The following is a 17,489-nucleotide window of genomic DNA, read 5'->3' on the forward strand; positions in this document are numbered from 1 at the left end:
ATAAACTATTTCACCTTGGTATGTCAATATATGATTGAATTCAAGTGAAATGCTCCACAGCATGCACACTCCAAATTCTGAGACTCATCCTGCCCCTTGACACTAGGGTGACCACCTGTTCCGCTTTGCGTTGCACAGCATTTTCACCCCTTGTCCCGCACGTTGCATATTGAAAATGCTGTGCGATAAAGCACAAAGAGGGACAGGTGGTCAACCTACTTGACACACGCGCAAGCTTGGCGAGTCGCACACACATCCTTTCTGGAAATGGTGGCTGACCAAGCCCCTACCCTTGGTCTTTAGCTCCTGTTTCATTTCGCTTCCAATCGCAGCTCGCCGTTACGAATATAAATAATTTTTCGGCGCCATTGTTGTTTTCAACTGGAATTGCCTGATAGCCGTGTTGGAGGCAGCCACGTTCGGTAAGATTGGGTTTGTGAAAGTACACTACTCTTGAATCATAGTGAAGGTTTGAGCACTTTGAGAACTTTAGATTGTGAGTTTGAAGTGACGGAAAACGGAACTCGAAAAGTAGCTAGCTTTTTCCCTCTGTGTAATTACTGAATCATGTAGCATCTCGGCGAATTCATCAAAAAGGTAGAGGAGGGCAGCTTTAAGGAGAACAAGCGATTCCCCACAGACCTGTCGGCTCAGAATTTTGATTTGGCTTGTGAGAGTCTTTGTAATAAGCCGATGCGCCAGGGAGACCGCATAGTAGTGATGGGAAGTTCGGATCATTTTACTGATTCGGTTCTTGAATCTCGTTCAGTAAAATAAACTAATATTTTTTTGTTCATTTCAATGGGGGGGGGGGGGGGTCCACTGCATCCACTGCAAACACGTATCATATTCTCATGTATGTTTGTGCATGACATGTGCACCAGTAGATACTATTTCAAAATAAATTCCTGCATTACAATAATGTATCATGGCAGTTTGTATGCTTTGGTCATTTATTATCACACTAGCATTTAATTATCACGGCAAACAATTACACTACACTAAACTGTAAGTGTAAATGTAAAGTGAAAATAACAAAACCAGTCAGTATGATGACTTGAGCGAATATCATTCACGTCCTACTAAAACAGCGGCCACGCGAAAAGGAATGAGGAAACTGTTTCCTCTACTAAAAAATACAATGCGGGTCACGTGAAAAAAGGATCCAAAGACTCGTAGAAAGACCGAGTGGGGAAATGAACAAATCGTTCATTTCCTCTAGCTACAGAGCCTATGCAGGTCACATGAAAAATGATCCAAAGACTCGTAGAAAGACCGAGTCGGGAAATCAACAAATTGTTAGTTTCCTCTAGCTACAGAGCCTATGCAGGTCATGTGAAAAATGATCCAAAGACTCGTAGAAAGACCGAGTAGGGAAATGAACGAATCACTCGTTGAGAGGACTCGTTACTCCCAAGTCCTTGTGCACCAACGACACATCACTAGTGACATGCCTCTGGGTTCAAAACCAGTCAGAGGCATTGTTTTTATTTTTATTCTGACAAAATGGTTCTTAGTCTTCCAAAGCATCCTCCGGTTGTAAAACATGGCAATGCGTGTTTATTTGAGCCCATCACAACACTCCAATCATCTGCTTAACGAGACTGTGTAAACCACTGCAAAACAAGCCAGGTTCACCACAGTAGCTAGCTACTTGTAGTCTACGCATGGTAAAGATAACGCTAATGGTTATCTATAATGACGTTATTTGATTGTTCAGGTGGATCCCTTGTCTGTTGCACAAATTCATTTCAGTAACCTGAGCCATGACACATTCTCACTGATGCTAGGCATGATTTGAAATTCCCTTCCATGGGAAGTTATGGCACTCCAAACAACCTTTTTTTTAAACTAAAATTAAGATATTCTTTACAGCAGCAACCCGGTCATCCCGTTGTCCCATTTTCATAGGAAATGTACAAGCAGTTTCAACTTTGGCAGAATGTAACAACTCTTACCACAGGAGAAACAGCCTACTTGTTTATACAGTTACTGAACATGACACTATTCAACACTGAGAATAACTCAATGGGCTGGGATGGTGACCTGTTAAGTGTAAGTTTGTAGGTTCGAACCCAGTTATAATATTTTGGTCTGTCATGATTTTGATTATCTGCTTCGTTTAACATTTTTATGTCCCATGTATAAATAAGACTAAATCACAGCTGTTTGAACTTTAACAAAATCTGACAATGCTTGCCATTAGAGAAATGTCTTATTTTCTGATACAAAAACTAAACAACTGATTTCCAATTCTGTGAATGGCTAAGTAGGATGAGACGCAGTGCTGATGTGCGAAGGGTGGTGGGTTCTAATCCTGTCAAAAGTATATATTTCTTTTTATTCTGACAGAAAGTTTCAAGTCTTCTAGTTAATCCCAGTGTAACTATCTATTGTGTCAATTTTACAATATTTTGCCATTTTGAAGGAGGAATCCGCCATTGCTGCTTGCAGCTATATTTACAACTGATATTTCAGTATAATTTATACAAAAATGCACATTTATTATTTATAAAGATTAAATAGATTTAAAAGCTTATTTTTTTGCAGCTCATTTACAACTCAAAATTCAAAGAGTGAAGTGTAGAATGAAATAGTTGTCTTCTCATTTCCCCTGCAAGAGGGAATGTGATCAGCAGCCTCATAGTTGAGTCAAAACAAATACATTTGGCAGACCGGTGTAAAAATTGACCTAATCTCTATGACTTAAACGTCCTTTTGAGTTTTTCACTTCTCATGATATTTAAGCATTTAGCCTACTCCTCCCCCGAAAAAACGTAAACAAGCTTGACATTTATTTAGTGGAAAATCACTCATTCATAAAAAGTTCACTGGTAGCGATCATTGTCAGTAACAACGCAAAATGTGATGTATCCCTGTGTGGAGAAGCTGTCCCGGTAAATTGTACTACTACAGTACAATACTAGACTACTGCTGTGTTTGTCTTGGTAGCGATTGCATTGGTTGAATTCGATTCAAAGTTCCGTTGTACGGTTTAGGCTGAAATTAATTATTTTCATGACAGATTGACAAAGTTTAGGCTGTGGCAATGAAGTTCAGGTTAGTAGTCAGATAGTTCCACCTATTGAAAGACTTTTGATTCAAGGGCAGTCCCAAACATGTTCTGTCACTTTGACTACCTAAACAGCTGTGGAGATTTTGTTAGCTACTGTAATAGTGTCTCGCGTAGGCTACAGCAGTGTTTTTCAAAGTCTGGGTCGCGACCCACGGGTGGGGGGGGATGAAAATTGGGTCGGCATATATGTTTTCATAATTATTTTGTCATAGGTTTTTGTAAATGACTTCACAACCATTTTCTATTAGTGCTTTGTTTCCTGTTTATTTCCCGTTACTATCGATAAAAGGTTTATTGAAAGGTAATTGAAGCACATCATGTAAGAGTCACTAATGTTAATGTATTTGTATCTGCAGCTCATATGGTGTGTTCGCAAAACAAGGTTTGAATAAAAGGAATTGTCAACCATTAGTTACAGAGACCATCTTTTCAACGGTAATAACTGCTACAGCCACTAGGGGCGTTATACTAAACTGAGCGCTATGTGTAGGTCAAGCCAGAGCTTGACCAGCAGGCTCTGGTCAAGCCTACGTCAGACAAAATAACCGCTGTACGTTGAGAACGTGTTGATCTGAGTAGCATGTGCCACTGCCGCTATAGAAGATTTGATAGATTTAGGCCTATAGCTATAGATTTTTTTTGCCATTTATTTCCAACTTTTCAATTTACTTTAGTTTGACATGGCTAGTTAAAACATCAGCATGGATCGTTTTGTTGTCAGAAAAAGAGGTCTAGAATCAGAACCACTTGTTGCTAGCACTGCTGCTAGGCAAGCTCCCGCCAGCTAGACTAGCCATCCCGATCGTATTGTACCAGCTGATGCCAAACACCTTGAGAAAAACTCCTGTGAGAGTAATGCCAGATTATCAAGAGATGAACCAGCTGAAAAGAAAATCATTGACAAGAGGATACAAAGGCTATTTTTTGAAATATGGGTTTGTTAATTGCTCCAATGCCAACCAGGATGCAAGGCATGTGTGTGTGTGTTATGTGGGGAGAAACTTGCAAACGAGAGTCTGAGGCCATCCAAATTAAAAATACATTTAGATACTCGTCACAGCAAGCTGGCAGGAAAGCCACTTGACTTCTTTCAAAGGAAAGCAGAAGAAATGAAGTCTTCTGCTAAGGTTCTTCATAAAAACCTAACATTGTATGAGAAAGCACAGTTAGCCTCTTGTATGGTTTTGAGAAAATGCCCCACACTGTTGCGGAGAAATTAATCCTGCCTTCAGCTATAGACATGGTAAGCGCAATGATAGACGAAAAGACAGCAAATACATTAAAATCGATCCCCCTCAGTGACAACACTGTTTCTAGAAGAATTACTGATGTGTCAGACAACCTTGAAGAGCAACTTATATCTATATTAAAAACAGCGGGCGATTTCTCCATCCAATTGAATGAAAGTACCGATGTTTCAGACAACGCAACGTTGCTTGTTTATGTGAGATACGCCTGGGGAAATGAGTTTTTGGAGGATATGTTGTGCTGCTTGACTCTCCCTACTACTACCACAGGTGAACAAATATTTGCTCAACTGAATGACTGTCGTTAGCAAGTGCGGGCTTGACTGGACTAATTGTAAGGGAATAACGAGTGATGGAGCCGCGAACATGATGGGGGAAAAACAGCGGAGTTGTGAAACAAATCCAGGAGGCAGCTGGGCAAGAAACCATATGGAATCACTGCTTCATCCACAGAGAGGCATTAGCAGCAAAAGGAATGCCTCCAGAACTTGACAGTACATTAAAAGAAGTGGTGAAAGTTGTAAACTTTATTAAAAGTAGCGCACTCAACAACCGGCTTTTTGATGCAATGTGTTCGGGCATGGGAGCGGAACACACACACTTACTGTTCTATACAGATGTACGCTGGCTGTCTAAAGGTAGAGTGCTTACCTGAGTGTATGAACTCAGGAATAAAATACACGCTTTCCTCCTTGAGAAGCGATCTCCTCTTGCAGATTTGTTTACTGATGAGTGGATTTTTACCTTATCATAACTTGCAGATATATTTTCGTCACTAAATGAACTGAATTTGCCCTTCCCACAATGCCCTACGCGAGCGTCAACGCCTGGTTTCGTTGAAAATGAATTGGAAGACAACACCCCGCTCTGCCCGCCCCGCTGCAGTGTGAACGCAACGTTGTCACTGGCAGTTTTTCAGATGGAATTGCGATTCAAATAGTACCGTCTGCTAACTGAAAAGAAAGTCCCCCAAAACGTAAATAAGTTCAATATTAATTTAGGGGGACATGGCTAATTCAAAAGCAGTTTGCTCAAGGCAAGCTTGCTGCCATTGCTATCCACACTCCACTGATTGTTTGAAAGCGCAGGAAATTAGAACGTTTCTTTTGTAAGGGATAATTAAGCAATAAGCCCCAAGAGGCCGTGATTTACGCTGATTTTAGAACAGGTAAGGGGAGTTGTTAGGCACGACGCGAAGCGGAGTTTTCGCCAGTTTTGTTTCACCATGAAGGGGCTTATTTCCCCGATAATGACCGGCGTTCTATACATTATCCCGCATATTACACGGCTACTTGCCAACAAAAATAACTTAACACAGTGTGTCTTTTTACAATGTATTTGTTACCATTCGTATTGTTGATCAGCAGAGAAATAATTCGCCAAAGACGTTGAACTTCATAGACTTTGAGCATTATTTATGCTTCAAATCAGCTGACGTCGCTAAGCAACAGAGTACGCTGGGGTTGAAAAGTTACCGGACTACTTGCGGAGTGCTGCGAAAGACGTGAATCCGAGGCAAAAAGTCCACTTCCCTTGACAGCGGTCAAATATGTATAGCAACGGTCAAATATGAGAAAATTGTTCACCGCAGAACGTTGGGAAGCCCCATTCAAGTGAATGGAGCATTCTACAGCATTAAGAACAGCCGTGTAAGACATAATAAAGTTTAGCTGTGGCATTGAAGACAGTACTGTAGCCTACTACACTGCCAGTGGGCGAGCCGAGTCTGTGACTCTGTGGCCAACGTCAAAACAATACGCAGTCTTACTCAAATTCCAAGTTTTACACAAATAACAAACTATGCTGACCCGCTGGCTGTCGCAATCGCCATATCTTTAAAACACGGCTGTCCATTTAGATGTAGAATTGACCCTGGTACGAAATTAAGAAAATACTCGCCAGACGCAGATCGACAGTTGACTGAGTGTCAACACTTGACACGGTTGTTGCTTCCGCAATCGTCAATGGAGGCTGACAGGCTCTCACGTAGAAAACAAATCAACGTTTTTACAGCAACCAAAATTTAAATCTCACCACCTGGCTGTTTTCACAATAGTCATATCGTCATAACATTTCCCTCTTTCTGTTTTTTCGTGTAAAATTTAACTATAAAATTAGCTAAAAAAAATACTACCATGACGTTTTCTAGCATGGCTGCCGCCTAAAAGACTAGGCGGTCTCAAGGGCGACCTGAACTCGCTCAAATTTCAAAGACTGTCACAACCTAAATAAAAAAATCATTTTTTATTTTTTTCGAATTTGAAGGTAAGAGGACAACACTGGAATGACTGGAACTTGCTGGAAAAACATAGCAACCGCTGGTCATTGGCAACAGACTGGCAACATTTCTAACCTAGAATCTCAAGATGGAGGAGAAACTAATCATGCGTGCCGGCACACCCAGTCCTGTTCAGACACTTAATTTAAGATTACATCAAAATAATAATTCATAGTGCAAGGTTGCTGATGTTGTCGTTGTCCCTGGTGAGTTTTTTTTATAGGAAATAACAAGATCATGCTACATCTAACCAGCGGATCATTTCTTGCAAGTGTGTCAAAGTGGTATGTATGAACACCGTAGGCTTGAATAATAACCGAAGGCGTGAAGCTAGAGAGAGGATGCAATGGAAGATTTCCTACATAAGCATGTCTTGGACACTCGGGTGAGGAGAGGGGCGGAGCTGTCAACTGATCACCACCTGGTGGTGAGTTGGCTCCGATGGTGGGGGAGGACGCCGGTCAGGCCTGGCAGGCCCAAACGTAATGTGAGGGTCTGCTGGGAACGGCTGGCGGAACCCTCTGTCAGAAGGAGCTTCAACTCCCACCTCCGGGAGAGCTTCGATCATGTCTCGGGGGGGGCCGGGGACATTGAGTCCGAATGGGCCATGTTCCGGGCCTCCATTGTTGAAGCGGCTGACCGGAGCTGCGGCCGCAAGGCGGTCGGTGCATGTCGCGGCGGTAACCCTCGGACCCGGTGGCGGACTCCGGAGGTGAGGGATGCCGTCAAGCTGAAGAAGGAGGCCTATCGGGCTTTATTGGCTGGTAGGACTCCTGAGGCAGCTGATGTGTACCGGCAGGCCAAGCGGGACGCGGCTCTGGCGGTCGCGGAGGCAAAAACCCGGGCATGGGAGGAGTTCGGCGAGGCCATGGAGAATGACTTCCGAACAGCTTCAAAAAGGTTCTGGACCACCATCTGGCGACTCAGGAGGGGGAAGCAGTGCTCTGTCAACACTGTATACGGTGGGGACGGTGCGCTGCTGACTTCGACGGGAGACGTCCTGGATCGGTGGAAGGAATACTTTGAAGACCTCCTTAATTCCACCAACACGCTTTCCGACGTGGAGGCAGAGTCTGGGGACATCGGGGGGGGCCCTTCTATCTCTGGGGCCGAGGTCGCCGAGGTGGTTGAAAAGCTCCGCGGTGGCAGGGCCCCTGGGGTGGACGAGGTCCGCCTGGAGTTCCTTAAGGCTCTGGATGTTGTAGGGCTGTCTTGGTTGACACGACTCTGCAACATCGCGTGGACATCGGGGACAGTGCCTCTGGACTGGCAGACCGGGGTGGTGGTTCCCCTCTTTAAAAAGGGGGACCGGAGGGTGTGCTCCAACTTTAGGGGGATCACACTCCTCAGCCTCCCTGGGAAAGTCTATTCAGGGGTCCTGGAGAGGAGGGTCCGCCGGATTGTCGAACCTCGGATTCAGGAGGAGCAATGTGGTTTTCGTCCTGGCCGTGGAACAGTGGACCAGCTCTATACCCTCCGCGGAGTCCTGGAGGGTACATGGGAGTTCCCCCAACCAGTCTACACATGTTTTGTGGATTTGGAAAAGGCGTTCGACCGTGTCCCTCGGGGGCTCATGTGGGGGGTGCTCCGAGAGTACGGGGTACCGGATTCCCTGATCGGGGCTGTCCGGTCCCTGTACGACCGGTGCCAGAGTTTGGTCCGCATTGCCGGTAGTAAGTCGAACTTGTTTCCGGTGAGGGTTGGACTCCGCCAGGGCTGCCCTATGTCACCGATTCTGTTCATTACCTATATGGACAGGATTTCTAGGCGCAGCCAGGGTGTTGAGGGGGTCCGGTTTGGTGACCTCAGGATCGGGTCGCTGCTTTTTGCAGATGATGTGGTCCTGTTGGCTTCATCGGGCCGTGACCTTCAGCTCTCACTGGAGCGGTTCGCAACCGAATGTGAAGCGGCTGGGATGCGAATCAGCACCTCCAAATCTGAGGCCATGGTTATCGACCGGAAAAGGGTGGAGTGCCATCTCCGGGTCGGGGAGGAGATCCTGAACCAAGTGGAGGAGTTCAAGTATCTCGGGGTCTTGTTCACGAGTGAGGGAAGAATGGAGCGCGAGGTCGACAGGCGGATCGGTGCGGCGTCCGCAGTGATGCGGGCTCTGCATCGGTCCGTCGTGGTGAAGAAGGAGCTGAGTCGAAAGGCGAAGCTCTCTATTTACCAGTCGATCTACGATCCTACCCTCACCTATGGTCACGAACTATGGGTAGTGACCGAAAGAACGAGATCGCGAATACAAGCGGCCGAAATGAGCTTTCTCCGCAGGGTGTCCGGGCTCTCCCTTAGAGATAGGGTGAGAAGCTCGGTCATCCGGGAGGGGCTCAGAGTAGAACCGCTGCTCCTCCGCGTCGAGAGGAGCCAGCTGAGGTGGCTCGGGCATCTGATTAGGATGCCTCCTGGACGCCTCCCTGGTGAGGTGTTCCGGGCACGTCCCACTGGGAAGAGGCCCCGGGGAAGACCCAGGACACGCTGGAGGGACTATGTCACTCGGCTGGCCTGGGAACGCCTCGGGGTCCCCCAGGAAGAGGTGGTGGAAGTGGCCGGGGAGAGGGAAGCCTGGGCCTCCCTGCTTAGGTCGTTGCCCCCGCGACCCGATCCCCGGACAAGCGGTAGATGACGACGACGAGGACGAGTATGTCTACTACTTCAAATTGAAAACGGAGAAGATATTTAGAGTAAAGACAAGTTACTTTACATCTGTGTTCAATATCTTCAATTAAAAGTATACACTTTCCAGTTGCGAAGCGTTTGTTTGTAGGATTAACTCCAGCTGCAGCAAACACTTAGCGTTAGCGTTACTGTACACCAGCCCTGGTTTGGCTGTTCGTTACGGTCAGCTATGACAGTCGCGCCTCAATTTTTGCAGATTTCTCTAAAACTTGCTAAAATAAAAACGATCTAGCTAAATTATGGACACTTTAAGCTCAATGTACATACCTTGTTTGGCCAATTTGGTCAATTGTGGAAAAAAAGTTGAACCGTTATTAGCTTAGTTATGGAGAGCCATCACGCTAGCTCAATTATGAGAAATGTAGCTAGAATCCACACCTCAAACAAGTTAACCTAGACGCAAAACTGTACGTCCAATCCAAAAAATACGGCTATTTTCCGAGACCCAAGACTGCCGAAACCATTGATATCCTTTATGTGTCTGTGCAGTCAGAAATACAACTCTTTTGGCAGTTTCCAAAACGTCACCCAAATCTGCTTTCATGGTGCGTGTCTGTTTGGTTGCCACGGTGATGGCGCAGCTGTGATCGCTAACAAGCTGGGCAGAGAAAATCACAAATTTAGCTGGAAAGCTTAAGTTCTTGCAAACATTACAAGTATTAAACCTCTGTTTGCCATTTATGGCCTGTCGGCCTCATTGACACCAGCGTATGCAACTCGTTTTTGAGTGAAAGAAGCATAATATATGGATTATTTTGAATATGTACGCTTGGATGTTGGTCCGGTTTATCTCCTTCCAGTTGTCTTTGTAAACACATCTACCCTCCAAGTTAGTCATGTTTATGACTATGGTTTCAATGGACTCTGTCAGGAACAGTTTGAAGCAGTATTTTATGTCACCAACCCGGGAGATGGTATATCTGGTTGGCCCTGGGGTCATCCTGATGACATTTTTCAGTCGACAGTCGACTTCTCCACTCAAGTGCTGATGAAGAACAAACCACAAACTCCCATTCTTGGACAGGAATGTCACAACAACCTTAGCAGGGCCTTCTTCCTCATCACTAGATTCAACATCGGTTTTCACTTTGTCTGGATCATATTCTGTGTGTGTATGTATGTGTGTGCATATGTGTACTCAAACACATGTGCATGTTGGGTCTGGGAGGTTAAGTGTGTCTATCTGTTGTAGGACTGGGCAGTATGACGGTATATACCGTGCAACGGTAGAAATGTGTCTACCGGGAGAGATTTGGTTATACCGTTTCAACCGCGGTATACTCTTTATTTTTGCATTACACGTGTCAATTAAATGTCTGGTTGTTGTATTGTATATAAGCCATCATAGAAATCGCATTCTTGTGATATTTAGAATTGTAGTTCAGCTTTTATTTGATTTGCTATTTTCATTTGACCTTGAAGCACATTTGCGTTGGTCTGACGGAATTTTCGATGTGGAGTGTATTTTGTCTAAGCGGACCACATTCATACTGTCATTCATTCATTCTCGTACTGTAAAATTATTTTTGTAAAATTACACTAGTGGCGTTGCTGGCATTCTTGGTCTAGGATGACTAGTGAAGGCTAACTACTTACTAACTGAGAGTAAGGTCAAGCCGGGAAATATCAAACTGAGGCTTTAACGTATCGACCGAGCTTTAACGAGGTTGATACGCCGAAACCCAAGTAAATGGATAGTAAAACTCAGACTGATCGCTTTCGCTCATATTGAAATGTTCGTCGGAGGGCATTACGGTTCCGTATTGAGCTGTGAGTAGGTCACCACGCGGATGGCATGACTGCGCATCAGCCAATCGTAACGCTCGTACTCGTAAATGTTTTGAGTCTTTTGTTTTTAACTAAGTGTTGTCTCATGTGAGGCAGTTGTTTTTGTTTGTAATAAATAATCGAGTGCGATGATGAAGTACGGTATGGGTATTTTGTACCATTTCTTAATTGAATTTACAGAACAATTACTATACCGTGATGTATACCGTAACCGTGATATAAATTACTCATACCGTGATAGAAGACGGGAACACCAAAGGTGTACAAAAGTTAAATAAAACACCCACATTTTTATGAAATTCAGAAATATATTTTTTGGCTGTTTAGATACCCTGGTGGACAAAGCCAAAGGAACCTTTGGCCAGAATAAATTAACTACATTTTTTCAGGGAGAAAACTAGTAAATCAGTCACTTTTGACTGGAACACAACAGGAGGGTTAAAGGCTGAATGGTGTCTCTAGCTGAAAGTATGCTGAAGTAGTTAAGTTTGAAAGAGGAGGAAGCTTTTTAATGATTTGAAAGGATTTACCATTACTTTCAATGGGAGAATAATTTGCACAAAAACCTTAATTCTTTAAAAAGTATAAAAGTGAGAAATACCACAAGTCATTGCCATCATCTCCTGAAAGAGCTGAACGTTTTGATATAAAAATTGTAGGAATCTGTGAAAGGAAAGTATGCAGGACTAGTTAAGGCCAAAAAACGGGCCAAAAAACAGCGGAAGAACTGAGAAGTTGAAAAGCAAACAGGAAAACAGCATTTTCACAATAATAATATGTGAGATAACAATGGTTTGCATGCCGAAGGCAAGCACACCCCAATAATGTCACCAACAAATTGTTTACTTGTAATCTAATGTCATAATAAATCCTACAACAAAAAAAAATATTTGTGAGGAATGTTTATTGTAGCTATGATACAGGACATGGTTATTCTTTGCACAAAATAAAACCAATAGTATGGTAATATTAAATTTTACTTGTGAAAAGTAATCCCCAGAGCTCTGTTTGCGATTGTCCACCGATTTGAGCAGGAATATGCTGCACAGTGCTGGAATCTTGTATATTCTGATGCTAAGCAACTAGAAATGTTCCCTTTCTAAGATGGCGACCGCATTTCTTGCGCCCAGCAGCCAATGCGGCATCTACTCTTCATTATGTCTATGATGCTAATGCTTCAGTGAAATAGTAGACTACTCAGACACAGTGCTGCCAACTCCTCAGTAAGGAAAGTAGCTATTGGTTGTCCTAAAGTTGCTAAATGACGTCATCGCCTAATATGCATATTGGTAATGGCTGCTGTGAACAATAGTATCTAGGCTACCTGCAAAGCCAGGGGAGGGCTGCTGATGACGAAAAATACTATTAAGTGTCACAAAATTGCAACAAAATAGGCTATTTGAATGGTTTGAGAGGCAAGAAACAAGGAAAACTCGGGAATTTGATTATTAATATATGGATATATTTAAAATAGTTGCCAAATACTTTTAACGTCTTAAAGTTTGTCGTATAACTCAGCCTTACAATAGAGACATTATGCCCGTTTATCATCACCAATTAACGGTTTCAACCAGCCTTTAAACTCAGTTTTTGATTCCCACTCCTTTCTGTATTTTTGCATGTATAGTTTTGACTTCGACGACATAACTAGCTAGCAAGGGTTTTACGAGGAGGCGAGTAAGTGACTGAGGCTGTATGAGGTAAAATGTGGCGATCTTTTCAGTGTGACAGTGAAGAAACGTTTACATTTATGCTTATGTACAGTATTTATTTTGCTCTGTAAGCCAGGACGGGAACAACAGTGGCTTCAAATCAAATCAAATCAAATTTATTTGTATAGCCCTTTTTACACACAAGCATGTCACAGAGGGCTTCACATACGCCCATAGAACTGCCCCTCAACCAACCTAAACCCTCAAGGAAGACAAGGAAAAACTCCCAGAAAAACTCCCAACGGGAGAAAAAATGGAAGAAACCTTGGGAGGAGCAATTCAGAGAGGGATCCCCTCCTCCAGAGACGGTTGGCAAGAGAGAGGAGCAGAACACAAGCTAAACATAGTCATACAGTGTCAATGGGTTTTGAAACACCAAAAATCCATTGTTCGGCTTTATAGACGTTGGATGGGACCTGGAAACTCGCTGTTGGCCGTCATGGAGGCTGGTTTCCGGTTGACAACCTGGTCCAGCGTTGGTAGACCGACGACCAGGCAGGTCCTGACAGCTCAGACCCCCCACACCACAAAGGATGTGTGGGGGGGACAGAGAGGAGAACAGGGATTAGAGAATGCCAGGAGCAGCTAACAGTTTCAGTCATAATAGAATGAGATCCCCACCGGTCAAGTGTGGACTAGTGCAGCAATTTAACAAAGCTAAGAGGGTATGTGATGCAGCCCCACATGCTTGGCGCATGCGTGATTCATTTGCAGTCTGAATGCGGAGTGTGTGGGTCTACTGCTGTCTGCTGCGCAAGGCTATTGTGAGACTAGCCGCCTGTGAGTGCTTTGGGAAAGAGCTCACAGCAGCACCTGCTGATCGTTGAGGCGGTACTTAAATAATTTATAATACATTACAGTACGAGTCTAGAACTATAATCATTAGCTGTATCACGGGCACAGCACTATCCATAATTCCAATTATTAATATTTGTGACATCTTAATCACCGAATGCATCACGGGCACTAGTGAATATAGCAACGGGAACAATGCTCCTACGACTTTATAAAGAATGCATGTATTAAAGTTATGTATTGTGCTTATAAAATGTAAGTCTTATGAACTTAGAAGTGTGCTCAGGCTTAAACATTGTGTCTCACACAGGATGTGGGAAACAGGCTGTATTTTGTGTCGTTATCTCTCCATTTCAGAATCAACCTTAAAACCGGGCTGAGACAGCACCCGAACAGGTGGGACGCATAGGAAAGAACAACTTCCTACTGCACAGGAGAACAAGCTCAACCCTCTTCTTGTGTTTTTTGTTTTACTGCACTGTATAATATATTCTGGGGCAGGGGCAGATAGCCAGTTGGACTTGAACGTGAACCAACCCAAACTCTGTTGCGGGTAGGAAAACGTAGACAACCCCAGAGCTCTGTACTTGTTGATTTCCAACTGCTGCATTAAAGCTGATATTATCGGACCTCTGCGACTCCAGACCACTCTTTCTAGAACACAGATTTGTGTCGTTGAATACTATCATTACATATTGGAATAGACACAACAAATTGAAGTCCTTCAAATGGTGACCTGGACGCTGAAAAGAGGGAGTCCAGAGGGTTCCAGCCCGACCGACAGATCGGGAGAGAGACTCATACACGATACGGTATGAGGAGGCAGACGTAATCGTCAGGCACGCCTCAACATAAAAAAAGGTAAGCAGACACCTGTTAATTCAAAGTACTGCTATTCGGAACTGAGAACCAAATTTAGACAATTACTATGTTTCATCGTACCTAGTCAAACCAATAGTGGTGGGAAATCAACTATTGTATGTTACTAAGGGTTGAGAGACATTGAGGTGAAAGTCCTCAAAAAGGGTTAGAGTCCCATTGTATGTTACTAAGGGTTGAGAGGCCTTGAGGTGAAAGTCCTCAAAAAGGGTTAGAGTCCCATTGTATGTTACTAAGGGTTGAGAGGCCTTGAGGTGAAAGTCCTCAAAAAGGGTTACAGTCCCATTGTACAGTCCCTGACAAAAGTCTTGTCACTTATCCATTTTGTAGAAACAACTATTTATAACCTGACTTTTAATTAATCAATTGGTTTTAGAAATGGCTCATATGAAAGCTAAAACCCTCCCAAATAATGTTTAATATACTAAAATAAATTTGCTTCACTGAAGAAAGATTTATCATTTAAAGAACAAAGAAAGGTCAGATTTTGGCAAGACAAAAGTCTTGTCGCCTTGTCATATGATGCACCCAATGCTAGATTACAGCCTCACCTGTGATCAATAATTGATCAATCAATTAGTGGGTGTGTATAAAAAGAGCCCCAGCACAACAGACCTTCACATAAACTGCAACTTGACCTCTGACAACATGCCTAAGATTCACTCTGAGACCAAAGTGTTGATTATCAAGAGTCTGAAGACCAGATCCACTACTGAGGTGACTAACACCTTCAATGTGTCTCAGCGCCAAGTACAAAGAATGAGAAAAAGATTTGAAGAGACTGGAGATGTTTTTGACAAGCCTAGGTCCGGCAGACCCCGCAAGACAACTGCTCGGGAGGACCGTTTGTTGGCTCGAAAATCCAAGGCCAGCCCCCTTTTCACTGCAGCAGAGTTCCACCAGGCCTGGTCACCTCAAGTCCCTGTGTCAACCAGGACAGTTTGTAGAATTCTGTCTCGAAATGGCCTCCATGGTCGAATCAGTGCTCAGAAACCAGCACTAAACAAATGGCTTTCTTTGCTATTCCTGATGACTTCATCAATAAATTGTATGAATCATTGTCGAACCGCATGGATGCAGTCCTTCAAGCTCATGGAAGTCATACAAGATATTAAATATGGATCTCAAAGCACCACTACTTCATTCACTTATGTTATGCAACATATTTTTGTATTTGAAGTAAATTATTTCTTTAATTTTCACATTACTTTCTGTAGGCGACAAAACTTTTGTCTTGCCAATTTCTGACCTTTCTGTGTTCATTAAATGATCAATCTTTCTTCAGTGAAGCAAATTTATTTTAGTATATTAAACATAATTTGGGGGGGGTTTAGCTTTCATATGAGCCATTTCTAAAACCAATTGATTAATTAAAAGTCAGGTTATAAATAGTTGTTTCTACAAAATGGATAAGTGACAAGACTTTTGTCAGGGACTGTATGTTACTTAGGGTTGAGAGGCCTTGAGGTGAAACTCCTCAAAAAGGGTTGGAGTCCCTGAGGTTAAGTAGCCTCTAAAGGGTTAATCCCACCATGTTGTGTGTCTAAAGGGTAGGAGTCCCTGTACCCTTTTTGTGTGTCAAAAGTGTTAGTCCCTGTACCCTTTTTGTGTTCCAAAAGAGTGACAGATTTGAGTCCTGTCAAGGAGGGGTTAAAGTCCTCTTAACAAGTAATATTTGAGTGGAGTCAGATTGTGTCAAATAAAAATAGAGGTAGTGTGGTGTGTTTTTTTTTTGAGATGGAGAAAGTTGGGGGCTAAAAGAGTCCTGTTACTTGAGATCTTACAAAGGTGATCCCAGAGGCAGTGGCGTAACTATAGGGAGTGCAGCTGCACTAGGGCCCGTGGCGAAAGGGGGCCCGTCCTCGATCTCCAGTGAGAACCCTACCTGAAGAACTGACCGGGCCCCTCGCTCCGCGTAAATCACAGAAAGGTTAACATATGATCCAGACCGATCAATTCGCAAACATTTCTCAATTATGGTTATTCTCATCTGCCAATAAACATTTTAACAATAGTCAGTCTTAACAACAGCAAATAATTCATTTGGCCTAATTTGCCTTTTGCTGAATGAAACAAATCTCGTTTTTATTAAGTAATATTGTCTGGGTAATATATTTTCAATGATTCTTTAGCCCACTCAAACGTTGTTATCGTTTGCCATCCTGTTGTGTTGCATTGAGTTGCGTGTTGAGTAATTGCGGTAAGTAGGCTACCCCATCATGCCCTTCTTTCAAAAACACAAAAGTGGCAGTAGGAAGCGGCACGAACGCAAAGAGCAGGATTAAAGGGTGGCAAAGCTGGCAAAATTATCTTCATTTGGATTTGTGGCGAGGTGCTCAAGAGGACGCTACGTCTGACCCCCAGCCCAACAGCAATGAGTGAAACTCAGCCACCAGGGTAGGCTAACGTTTACTGTCTGGTATAGCCTATTGAATGCATTTAGACATGGCTATTAAACGTCATTAAATGCACGTATAGGCATAAGGCAGCAGCCAGGTTAGATATTGAAAACAATGTGCAGGAGGTTTTGGAAAATAGCTAAAGCTAGATAGGCTAAACGTTAAGCTAGCATATACAAAAATAAAATCAAACATTCACCAATCAATGTGTATTGTAAAAGCAGTGTTGGGAAAATTCACTTTCTACATGAACTAGTTCAGTTCATAGTTCATAATTCAAAATGTTGAACTAAGTTCAAAGCTCCAAATAATGAAGTAGGTTAGTTCAATTATTTTTTTCAATATGTGGCTGCCGTCTGCAATACCGCTCTCTGCCTCTACGCAATTCGGCGTTTTCACACTTGCCATGCATAGACAGTAGAAGAAAGAAAGCACACGCAGTGATTGACAGGTTGGGTAACCCTGGACACAAGACTGTTATTGGTGTTTTTAGCCTGGAAGTCTCTAGAAATCTGGCACCTTATTAAACAAAATTAAAGAGTGCTATTCACAGACACCAGAATGAGTGAGTCCACTGCACAGTATCGTTCATCACAGGCAGTAGCCTTATACAGTGGGCTACGTTTAGTTCACGTT

The sequence above is a fragment of the Hypomesus nipponensis genome, chromosome 18 (assembly GCF_054491055.1).
Source record: "Hypomesus nipponensis isolate SF chromosome 18, ASM5449105v1, whole genome shotgun sequence".
In the NCBI taxonomy this organism is placed as follows: domain Eukaryota; kingdom Metazoa; phylum Chordata; class Actinopteri; order Osmeriformes; family Osmeridae; genus Hypomesus; species Hypomesus nipponensis.